The sequence below is a fragment of the Lycorma delicatula genome, chromosome 1, assembly GCF_047948215.1.
Source record: "Lycorma delicatula isolate Av1 chromosome 1, ASM4794821v1, whole genome shotgun sequence".
NCBI lineage: Eukaryota > Metazoa > Arthropoda > Insecta > Hemiptera > Fulgoridae > Lycorma > Lycorma delicatula.
The window spans coordinates 99042089-99053539 of NC_134455.1; positions in this window are offsets into that span (position 1 = coordinate 99042089).

An 11451-nucleotide genomic window follows, 5' to 3' on the forward strand; every position below is an offset into this window, starting at 1 on the left:
CAATCAAGAAAACAATTTTTGTAGCATTATCTATTAAATAGGAGGAATAAAGAAGAAAATCTGTTTACGTATTTTAAACGTTAAATTAAATCGAATTCGACAGAAAAATAAAATGTAATAACAATAATACTGTACTCTTTTTAAAAGACGTATTACAGTATTACTGTATATATATTTTAGTGTTCATTTCTCCAACATACTAAATTGTTGAATTATTAAAAATTAATAAAAAAAATGGAATAACAAAAACGAAAAGAAATTGAATAACAAAACTAATTTTTTTTTTTAAATTCAAACACATTTAACCAAACATTTTGATAATCAGGTATTTTCCTCTGTTATTCTTAATTTATTAACGGATATTGGTGTAATCTAATCCGAAATACTTAAAGCTCTTAGTGTTTTTCGATGAAAAATTAATAAAATATTTACAAATAATAACAAAAATCTTACTGTGCCGAACCCTACCTCAACTTTTTAAACAAATGGGTATCGTATATGTCATCACGATGAAGATCTCTGAGAGTCATCACGAGCAGAGGAGGAGTGCGAGGGAGTGATGGACAGCACCCTGCTGAGCCACCGTTCGTCTGTGCTTGCAAGAGTCGGCGGTGGTGATGAGGCACGCGGACTTATACAATCCCGCGCAGAAAAATACCGAGTCCCGGCGGGGCTGCCTCTTCCGGGATGTCCCCGTTAGAGGCATTGGCGTAAAGACCGAGTCTTGGCTTCTGGGGTGGGGCCCAGGAACGACATAATCGGACCTGGTTACCTTACTCTGGGAGTTAAAGGCAGACACGGAGGAAAGATCTAACCGGCGGGCCGACCTGTCATGCCGGATATAGCCGGTACGCAGGGAGGCCTGTTTTAATATATGGACATTCCCCTGGGCTGTGTTATACTTAATTGCAAAGAGTTTTTCTCTTCAGAGATCCGGCTCAGGGATGAGGAGAAAAAAAAATTTAAACAAAGTTTCATAATTTCTTAGAATCTAGTATATTTAATAAAATACCAAATAAGTTTAACTTAAGATATTTAGAAACCGAAAGGATTACTTTAGCGATATGAATTTGGTGAAATTTCAATAAATGGTGATAGAATTTAAATTTATTAATACATTTTTGGCACTTATTATATGAAAATATATTTCGTAATATCTTTTTAAGATGATTTTATAAATGTTTCAAATAGTTACAGAATAAATATTATAGTCCAACATATTTTATCTACTGCCTTTTCTGTAGTTATGAATTAGTGTATCTGTATGCTTAAATTCTTGTAATAAAATTAATGAACTTATCTTTAAAGAAATATTCAATTATGTTAATTTACTTATTGAAATTACTCACTTACACAAACACAGACAACTACACATCATACATATATGTATGTATATATATATATATATATATATATATATATAAAAGCGAAAATTTGTGGAACCGTTTATTTATTTGTTCGATTGCAACGCACCACGCGAGAACCAACCAAGCGATTGCTTTCAAATTTTCAGGATACACTCGTGTTATCCCAGGGATAGTTGTATAATCTATGGATTTTTTCTTTAAACAATGATTTGTATTTTTTTTAAATTAATATTAAAAAAAGGATCTGCCACATTTAAAAAAAAATTGTGTATTTTTGTATTTATGTAATTGTTTATATTGAATGTTGGGTAGGTAAGATTAGATGAATTTATAATAATTCCATCTTAAAATAATAATTTTAAGGAAAAAATGTAGTATCAGTGTTAAAGTAACAAACAGAAATTAGTAACACTAATACTATTTCCATCTTTGTTATTGAACTGTAAAACTTTCCATAATAATTTTCCATCAAATTTTTTCATTAATGAATATCTGTAAACTATTTAATATTCTTACAACCGTTAGAATAACGAACGCATCGGGAGTCCAGGGAGTGAAGGTCCCAGACCATCTAGCTAGGTCTGATGCGAAAAGACTAGACTAATCCCCACAAACTGGTAACAAACGGGGTTCCCCTGGGGCACTCTTTTACGAGGTAAGATGGGGTGGTCTTATAATATCTCTACAAACAGTTGTTCGATTTTCAAAATTCAAACTGGGTATTTGTTAGTAGGTTGAAGGCTAACTTTCGCATGCTTCAAGTACCCTCTCAATCTTCGACAAATTTTGCCATATTTTTGCATGCAATCTTCGATTTTCAAAATGTAAATGAGGTATTTGCTAGTATAATACAAAATCACGAAGGAACCAAACTAGAATAAAACTGTTTACAAAGCTACATCTGCTACTAGAAATTAATGTGAAAGGAGTATTTAATTAAATAAAATAATGGGGGACCAATAAACTTTCAGACATTTTAAATTTATTTAAATATATTTTTCATGTTGTATAAATAGCATGCATTTAAGGTTGTCTAATGATTAATTTCTCACCTGGACTTACATCGATAAGAAAATTTTGTCCTTTGATAAAGGACTAAATTATATTATAAACATATATTTTTTATAAATATTATTTATTTATTTATTTTTTTTATAAATAAATTTATAAAAAAGAAATCATACCATATACAAAACCGTCACCCGCAAGATTTTTAATTATCCTATATTATAAAGCAATGTTTGTCAACAATGTTTTTTTGGAAGTCGTGATTTTTAATCTTTAATATTTATCTGTTGTATTATTTTTTTGTTCATAGTAAAAGTACTGTTGTATCTCTGTAATGGTGAAATGTTTTGTAGGTAAGATTATATGAATTTGTAATTCCATCTTAAAATAACAATTTTAAGGAAAAAATATTTTATTAGAGTTTAAATTAATAAATAGAGATAACTAATTCTAAAACTATTTCCAGAGAAACTATTTCTATTTGGCACAGAACAGTAAAAGTATCCTTTTTTTTCTTTTTTAATGAGATTGCGAGCATCAACTGCTATTATCATTTAGTTCGAATGGAAATTTGTAACGTATGAAAACTGTCATGCTTGGCCGGGATTCAAAATCAGGATCTCCGGTCTAAGGCTGAGACGCTCGCATTACGGAGACCGGCATTCATGAATGTTATTATAATTGTAATATTATTTTTGCAAAATAAAAAATTAAAAACTACTTATTTAACTAAAAAATATAAAAAAAGTTTTGTTTATAGTTTAAAAACGGGGATATTGTGTAAAACTGCACAGTTATTTCGAGAAAATCATATAAATAGGTGTTACCTTTATATAAAACTGAGAAAACTCCAGTGGTTTGATGATTTTTCAGACAAAAACAATAGAAAATCTCAGTGACGAACTGGAAAGTAAGATTTCATGGATAAAAACAAACCGATATTGTAATTTTGCTACTGTGTAAGTGTACTAGAGTTATTTTTCAAGCGTACCTTAGTTATTCTGTCAGCACATGCTACTCAGAAATGAATTTCATAAACATTAATTCAAAGAATGTTATAAGAAGAAAAAATGCAACTCATATAAGACAAAGTTCTCCTGAGATCATCTTTCTTTTTCCTGTTTAGCCTGCGGGAATCACCATCAGGTGTTACTTCAGAGGATGAATGAGGATGATACGTATAAGTGAAGTCTTGTACAGTCTCAGGCCGACCATTTCTGAGATGAGTTGTTAATCAAAACCCAAACACCAAAGAACACCGGTAATTCGTGTAAAAGTGCCTTTACTAGGACTTAAACGCTGGAACTCTCGACTTCAAAATCAACATCTAAATTGAGATGTTTTAAGTGAGTATGAGATTATTTGATGAAGACCAAAACTGGCAAAAAGCTGCTGGCTCTAAATCGCTACAACATCGATTTTTATTCTATTTTGCGAATATTGACTATACTATTGAATATTGTGCGCATGTGCGAATGTTATTACATATATATATATATATATATATATATAAAGATGCGTGAATATATTATATTTCATGCATCCACATATAAACACACATATATTTATCAATTGTACGGCAAACTATTTATAAATCTTTTATGTCCATAAATAAAATATACGATTTTTTAATGGAAATATTTTTAAATAAATGTTTGTAATCTTTTTTCTGTTTATTATGTGTGTATTTGTTGAATGTATTACTAAAGTGCATGATTTACCCGTTGTTTAATTCTCTACTTTTTAAATTTAATATGATTTTTACCTTTATGTGTTTAGTTTTATTCAAGTTGGATTACGGCAGAGAAAAGAAGAGTTGAAAAGTGACCCGAGCAAATACTTATGCATGGTGCAAGTAACTGCAGTATTATAAAAGAAAATTTTAACTATGAGTAAAATAAAAAGAATTATTATAAATAGGTTGACGAGCAAAGAACAGTGAAAAGATTGTATAAAATTTACGCATGCGATGAAGTGAAAGATGATGTTTATGTAGGTGTTTTTAGAAACGTATGGAAGAACTTCGATGTCGGAATAGTGGAAATTTATCTATCGAAGTATGATGTCGTTTGTGTTGACAGTGGACAGCAAACTATGCAAGGTAGCTCCTTCACTTTCACCGGTCGCTAGCTGTTCGCTCGTTGCTCTAGTTGCCCACTGCACTGACCATGTACGGCCAACTTCCCACACTATCCTTTCTTTTTTATTTATGCCTTCGACTTCGTTTTATTATATGAATAATATCCATCTTCCTGTCTTCAACCCACGCCGCTGAATTGATTTTAAGCCCACATATCTATTTCATTTTGAATTATTCTTTCCCATCCGGGCGGTACCATTCATCTTCTAATTTATTATTAGCAAAAAGATTTTACCTTTTCTTCACTGAATCTCTTATTTCAGACATAATCTAAAACATCTAATCTTTGTTTCTATCAAACATTATTATGTGTCAACATACGAACAAGATAACACACCTGTTTTACTTATTCAACAGGTGGTAATTACTTTCTTATTCTAATTAATTAATGTATAAAATTGAAAGGAATAATACAGTATGTATTTTATTGTATATAATTAAATCTAAATTGAATTTTAAAAATATAATCGATTTATTGATGCGATGCATGTGAAATAAATTATTTTTGTTTATAACCTTCAGTTGTAACTTAATAACTTACAATTTTCCTTTAAAAGTATAGTATTTACCTTGGTAATGAGCTTTTTTCAAGAAAGGACATCGAAAAAACTCAGTGCCTTTTTTCTGATAACAACAATTATAGAGCTTTAATTTAAACAATTTATAAAACGATTTTCTCGTTGCATTATTTAATTACAATGTAACACAACTTTAGCTGCAGTTTAATTTGACTAACTTAAAGCTGAAAAAAAAATCTAATAGTCAACCTTGTCGTTTGACACCTACTCATTTTAATTTGTTTGTTTTGTTTTTATTACTTTTTAGAAATCCATTTATATTGAATTTCACTAAAACAATAACAACAACTAAAAATCCGTTTAGATGATAACATGCATCGTATGCTTTACTGAATTTTACAAGATCAGGATGTAGTCAATATATCAGATACAGACTACAGGATATAGTCAATAAAATTGCTCAGTCTGCTAATTTATAATAATCATTTATAAGCCATTAAACCATTTATAACAATCCTAAGATTACAATTTTTTAAACAAAAATAGTAATTTAATTTTTTTACTTTTTTTTCACCATTATTAACGGCTTTACTCACTTGTTAAAATATGAATGCAAATATACTGTACTTATATACATATATGTTTACGTGTGTCGGTGGATATATATATATATATATATATATATATATATATATATATATATATATATATATATGTGGGTGTGGGGTGTGTGTGTATGTGTGTTCAAACAAAAAAAACAAGAAGGTTTCAGTTAGGGGACATTTCTCAAGATAATGAAATCACAAATTTTATCGTATTAATGTGTTAGACGAAAGTTTGTACTGCGAAGCAACTTTGGTCAATACGGTTTTAATAAAAAAAAAGACCCCCGGTTGGCCGACTACGCCGTCCTCGGCATGGTCGCCCGGAAAGTTAGAGGCAATGGCACCCCTAGGACTGAGTGTGCTTCCGCGGCGGGTCCGGGCCTAGAGGGATGTGAAAAAAAGAAAAAATATACCACTTATTCGTTTTCCTTGCTACTTCATTATTTGAAAAAATTACCTAGCGACGGAATGTAAGCCCAATTTTCAATCTTTGAGTTACTTTTTTAAATCTCAGGCTCGCCAATTCTGTAACAGTGCCCTTAATTTAGAGCTAACAATTAAATAACAGCCTAATATAAACTTGATATCAAAAGTAGTTGTTTGTCCAGATTTGGACCTAGATCTTGTAAGCGTAAAAACCAGTTGTGACATTTTTTGATGTCCTATTACACTAAATTTGTTTAGCCCTTACCTTAAGTAGACTTAATTTTTTTAAATAATATTTAATGATTCTAATCTCTTTATAGTTGTAACATAGGTTATGTTTGCATGACAACACAAGTGTGACTCACCGACGGTAATTGGAGCGTCTGCTGTAGAAAGCAGTTCAGTTAACTTATCCTTATTCGAGATCCACACTGCGCATAGTAAAGGGGAAGCCACGCGACACAAACAGGACCGCATCGCCATCGCCTTGGAAAGTTGTAGACCAGTAGCAGGCGATGATAAGTTGAGGGCAAACTCGTGTCTTTTACTTTGACCGCGTGAAAATAATTCATTGAATAAAATAAACTATGACCGACATCTTTTGCCTTTCTCCATTCTGCATTAAGTTAAAACAAAAATAATATACAACCTGAAAAAAGAATATAATTTTATTACATTATACTAGCTGTTGTGTTTTCTCCAATATATAATCGATATTAATGAGGTTCATTAAAATTTCTTGACTGAAAATACAGCTAGATATTGTAGGTATTTTACCGTTACAACTTTACTGGCATATTGCAATCTGAAAGAAATGTTAGTTAACCAGTTAGTAACAATGCGATAACTCCAGATTTATACGAACATTTTTTTCAATATCAATAAATTAATAACTACACTATTATGATTTCGTACCTACATTCACCCATGTATGTGTATGAAACGAGTATTAACCTCTCTCTACCTCTATCTTCTAATGAATTACATATTCTATAATTTTTTAATCTAAAAAATAAACATTAACAAAATATAATGTAATAAATTGTAGCTCTAGATCAGAATTTTCAGTATTATAAGAAATTTAATGTAGAGAAAAGACTTTCAAAGGCTTACTAGTTCCAAGCTGTTTAAATTTAAAAACATTTAAACATACTACCTAATAAATGACTTCTCAGCAAATGCAGATAGTCGGTTGCGACTAAAGAGATTCTCTCACCTTCACTGATTAAAAACGTTCGATTCTGCAGTATGCTAAAGTTATTATTAAACCTCTTCTGTTTCTCTGAATTTTTCATGAAGATAATTCATTGACCTCAACCTTATTTATACCTTCTCAAAGAGTGTAATTTTTTGTTAAGAGAATAATTATTTTAATCTTATTAAAATTCATATGAAAATAAAACTATTAGTTTCGACGTGTTGAAAAATTATTTTAAAATAAGATAAATTACAATATCAGTGAAAGGCATTTTATTGAAATACATGCTTTTATTCAATACTCTCTTTCTGATACTGCAGCTTATGAAGTATGTTGACAGCAATGTAGCACGTGTTTTATCCTACGCGCTTCCTTGTAGCGGTGAGAAATACTGCAGATTCTATCATTGTAGTGCAGTACAAAAGTAAAATATGGATCATCATTGTTTTAATATTTCGCACGCTTTTGTAAGCAACTGATTTACTGTAGCATGATATGTTTTAAATTTTTATCTAAATATTATTCATGATACCGCAAACCTAAGTTATATTTTATCTCAGAAAATTTGTTACTACTGAATTGTGTGTTTTTTGAATAATTGTATAGATTTTCTGTTGTATGGAAATTTTTTTTATAATTTTTCATTCATAAAATTCTTCATCAATTATTCGATATATTCAGAAAAATAAAAACCCCAAAAAATAAAGGAATAATTTTAAATTCAAACGGCAGAACAGTAAAGAATCTGAAAGGTCATACAAATTGATGCTGGACTCAGACAATCTGCCTTGTGCTACAACTGTGGTGGCGAGGGTCATAAGGCGGCTGCGTGTGCAGAACCAACAAAATGCCTGGACTGTGGGCAAGGTGGACACCGGACCGGAGGACGGTACTGCAGATAATCCACCTAATGCGTTGCATACAACTGAACGCGAACCGAAGCGTGGCGGCCCATGACTTGTTGTGGGCTGCGGCGACTGATGAGTGCGCTGACTTCGTGCTGGTAACGGAGCCGAACAACAGGCTAGTGTCTGCTGAAGGGTGGATGGTGGATAGCGATCGGGTTGCTGCGATAAAGGCGGTGACCAATCGGTATGCCATTCTTGACGTGGTCCATGAGGACGGATTGGTGGCGGTTGGCCTAACGCAGTGCGTCCTGGTCAGCTGTTACTCCTCACCAAATTGCGATTTTCGGGAGTTTGAAGGGCTGCTGCGACGCCTAGAGGATCTCGTTCGGCGGGAGGATCGCCCGGTTATTGTCACCGGAGATCTGAATGCTGAGAGCGTGGAGTTGGCAGGGATGAGGTCGACAATGCCGGGCTATGCTCTTGCTGACCTTCTCGGATCCCTGGGCTTCTCTGCTGTGAACACGCGGACATCGCCGACCTTTATTGGCCGGGGTGTGGGCTCTGTGGTGGATGTCACGCTGGTTCCGGACAGAATGGTGCGGCAGGTGGGCCTATGGGAGGTGATGGAGGCTGAGATGGCCTCGGACCATAGAGCCATCAAGTTCGATGTTGAGCTTGGTCGGCGACCTGAGATTATGGCGGGGAGAGGATGGCGCCCGAAGGAATGGCACGCCGTTAAGTTCTCGGCTGCGGTGGCCGCCAGGATGGAGGCTAGACGGGACTGGAGCCCGCTGGATTTTTCAAGGGTCCTTGAGGAGGAGTGTGACCGGTTGAGGCCGCGGGGTCCGCGGATGATACGGAAAGTCTACTGGTGGTCGGACGACATCGCCGCCCTCAGAGCCGACACGCAACGGGCGAGACGCGTTCTCCAACGGCACCGCAGACGACACCCTGCTGGAGTGCAAGCGGAGGAACTGGCGTACAGAACAGCCAGGAACCATCTTGTGGCGGCCATCAAGGAGGCGAAGAGGGCTGCTTGGCGGAGGCTGGTTGCGGACCTGGACGATGACCCTTGGGGGAGGGCCTACCGGATTATTATGAAGAGGTTCGGTAGGTCCTTGCCCACTCCGTCTGTGGCGCAGGCGCAGCAGGCGATTGTGGCCCTGTTCCCGTGCTTAGCGGAGGAACACACTGAGCTGCACTGCGAGGAGAGGAGGCGGTTCACCTATAATGAGCTGCTCTGGGCGGCTGGCCGCATTAGCGTCAACAAGAGCCCGGGTCTGGATGGAGTGACGGGGCTTCTGCTGAGGACGCTGGTCCGGGAGCACCCGTGGCTGGTCCTTGAGGCACTGAACAAGGCCTTAGGCGCCGCGGACTTCCCCCGTGAATGGAAGAAGGGGAGACTGGTGCTCATCCCGAAACCTGCGGTGGATGGGCTGGCTAAGGCCTATCGTCCGATCTGTCTGCTTCCTTCGCTTGGCAAGCTGTATGAAGGTTTGCTGGCAAACAGGATTATCAGCGATTTGGATGCCTCGGGCGGGCTCTCGCCCAATCAGTTTGGGTTCGTCCGTGGTAAGTCCACACTTGATGCCTTGCGGAGGGTAACGACGTGGATTCGGGCCTGCTCGGCGGGCACCTGGCGAACCAGGAGAATCCCTCTTCTGGTCCTTCTAGATGTCCGCAACGCATTTAACAGTGTTCCGTGGCGGGTCATCACTGCGGAGATGGACCGGAGGAATATCAGCTCCTATCTTCAAGCGACGGTAGCGAGCTATCTGCGTGATAGGCAGCTGCTGGTGTCTACGGAGGATGGTGACGTGAATTTCCAAGTGCACGGTGGCGTACCGCAGGGATCCGTACTGGGGCCCTTGCTATGGAATCTAGCCTTTGACGGGGTTCTGCGGCTGGGGTTCCGGGGTAATACGTCTGTAGTAGCTTACGCTGATGACTTGGCGTTGCTGGTGAGTGGGCGCTCGGAGGCGGAGGTGGAGGTGCTTGCTTCTGCGGCGGTTGCCCAGATAGATGAATGGCTGAGGACTCGAGGGCTGGAACTGGCGGCCGACAAGACACAACTTGTTGCGGTGGTTGGCCGACGTCGGCTAAGAATGATTGAGTTGATCGTCCGGGGCACCCGTGTGGCTGAGTCCCCGGCGGTGAAGTATCTGGGTGTGTGGCTGGAAAGGTCCGGCAAATTCAATCGACACCTGGCTGAAGTTACGGCTAAGGCGGAACGGGTTGTCACCTCCCTGGGTATGCTGATGGGTACTAGGGACGGGCCACGGATGGCGAAACGCAGGGTCCTGATGACGGCTGCAACATCTGTGCTGCTGTATGCTGCGCCGATCTGGTGTGAGGCGCTAGAGGTCAAGCGGAATGAACGCAAGCTGGCCTCGCTGCAGCGGCGGGCTGCCATCAGGATACTGGCTGCGTACAGGACCGTGTCGGTTGGGGCGGCGCACGTCTTGGCGGGCGTCCCGCCAATTCGCTTACGGGCACTGCACCTGCGGAGGGTCTACGAGGGGATGATCAAGAAAGACTCGAAGGCCCTCATGATTCAGGACTGGCAGTACAGCTGGGAGAGAGCACACACAGGTGCGTGGACTAGGCGACTCATCCCACGGCTGCAGGAGTGGCTGGAGAGAGGGCATGGGGATGTTGACCATTACCTATGTCAACTTCTCTCTGGCCATGGGGAATTCGGTGGATACCTCCACAGGTTCCACCGGCGCGAATTCCCGAACTGCTTTTACTGTGGGGAGGTTGATACGGCGGAACACACCTTCTTTGCGTGCCCCAGATGGGAGGATGCGAGGAGGCGTGCTGGTATGTGCGCGGTCACGCCGGACACACTGCTTACTTTCATGCTCCGCAGCTTGGGAGACTGGAGGGCGGTTGCGGGTCTGGCGGCGGAGGTCCTTAGGAGAAAGGGTCAAGACTACGTGGAGTGGGGTGCGGACTGACGTGATGCTGCTGCCTGGTGCACGTGGATGCAGTGGTGCTAGTTGTGTGTAATTTTATTTTATTATATTCTGTTTATTTATATTGTGTCTTTTTTCAGATTTTGTGTGCCACATTGGTTTGTGGGCGGTAGGTGGTTGGGAGAAAAAAAAAAAAAAAAATGATGAACCAACCTCTCAAAAGAGCTGAACCGGTAGGCTGACCTACCATGCCGGTATATAGCCGGTAGGTGGGGAGGCCTATTAGAGTCTAATGCCACTCCCAGGAGGGAGCAGAGGGGAAGGCATACTAAAAGAATAATGAAACGTGGCGCCGTTAGGGCACGGAAGGTAGCCTTCATGTCTAGGTAGCCCTGGCCTACACGCAAGTTGTGTGGGTCGGGG